Source organism: Corylus avellana, chromosome ca4 (genome assembly GCF_901000735.1).
Source record: "Corylus avellana chromosome ca4, CavTom2PMs-1.0".
NCBI lineage: Eukaryota > Viridiplantae > Streptophyta > Magnoliopsida > Fagales > Betulaceae > Corylus > Corylus avellana.
Window position 1 is genome coordinate 29,181,137 of NC_081544.1, and position 1,687 is coordinate 29,182,823.

Genomic DNA, 1,687 nt, shown 5'->3' on the forward strand with positions numbered 1-1,687 from the left:
TGACAATTAACTTCCATGAAGTACACTTTACCCCTAAAGTATTTAGAATTGACACTTTACTCCCGAATTGACACTTTATCCCTCCAAAACTTAGTTACTTCGGGGGGTAAAGTGTATTTGAATCCCTCCGTCAGATTTAGTCGTTAACTTCCCTGATTTACTCCTAAAAAGACCAAAATATCATTGATTTTTTTTTTTATAAAAAATAAAAAATGGAATTAAGGGTAAATTTGGAATTTTATAAAAAGTCAGAAATATAAACGTCATTGTCTCACTTTTAATGTTTAAAATCTGACGGAGGGGGTTTAAATTGATTGCAATTAAAAGTTCATGGGTCCAAATGAAGAGATTTTAAAGTTTGGAGAGCTTCTCAAATCGCTTGGTAATTCAAGAGTTTAAAGTGAAGTTACAAATAAAAAAAAAAAAAATTGTATCTTCATAATAATAGTCACATCATATACAATCCCATGGTAAGTAATATATATATATATATATATATATATATAGAGAGAGAGAGAGAGTAATGCTAGGTATCATCTTTTTATCCTCCTAAAATCTTTCTAAAGCTGACCTGGCTTTTAAAATCATCATTAAATGTTAGATGAATCATACTTGAATTTTGATCCAGTGGTGATTTTGAAAGCCACTTAGAAGGATTTTATGAAGATAAAAAGATGGTACCTAGCATTACTCATATATATATATATATATATATATATATATATATATGATCAATGTTTATATTTTTGAAATTCATGTTAATTATTATTAAAATTTTATTATTTGAATTAATTAAATAAATGGTAAAGTCCACTTAACCCCCTCAAACTACCACATCAATGACAATTTACTCTCAAAACTACTAAAATAACGATTGTACCCCCAAATGCTAGCAAAATAACGAAATTACTCCTATAAAATTTTCAATAAGGCAAAAATACCCTTAAAATTTTGAATAAAAATTTAAATTTTTTATTTTTTATTTTTATTTTAGTAAGGGCAATTCATCATTTTTTTTAAATTATGGGTAAATTGTCATTATTTTAGTAGTTTGGAGGGTAAATTATTGTAATTGATAGTTTGAGTAGTAGATTATTATTGAAGTGATAGTTAGAAGAGATTAAATGGACTTTACACTTAAATAAATTAACTTAAAATGACATCCCATTCGTCCCACAAAGCACATGAAGCACATGGTTGAGACAGACTGCTGGCACATCCTCTTAATTAGTTTTTAATGATATCCGAGAGCCAACGAGAAGAAAGAAGAAAAAGTGAGATAGAAATTAGAAAGTAATAAAATACACGTCAGTTTTCCTTCTTCTTGTCAAGCATCGTGCCAATTTGAATAACCATTTGTCTCTCTGCTGTACAACCACAAGAGACAAAGCCTAATTGTACGTGTTCCACTTTCTTTTTTTTTTCTCGTCCACAAACGTACTCTCGAAAGCAACTGCTTGATTGGATAAGATTTGAGTTCTTCGAAAGATTGTTTTCATTTTCAAATTGATAGACTCAACCAGGCGTTGTTTTCGAGACTGCCATAACTTTGCTTGGCCACCATCAAGTTTTCCACTGAAAATATTCAACGAAAATCATTTTATCAAACAAAATCTTGGTGGCATGTACAAATTTTCAACGGGAAAATTTAAGGGAATTGACCCATGATAGTGTTGTTTGAGACTTT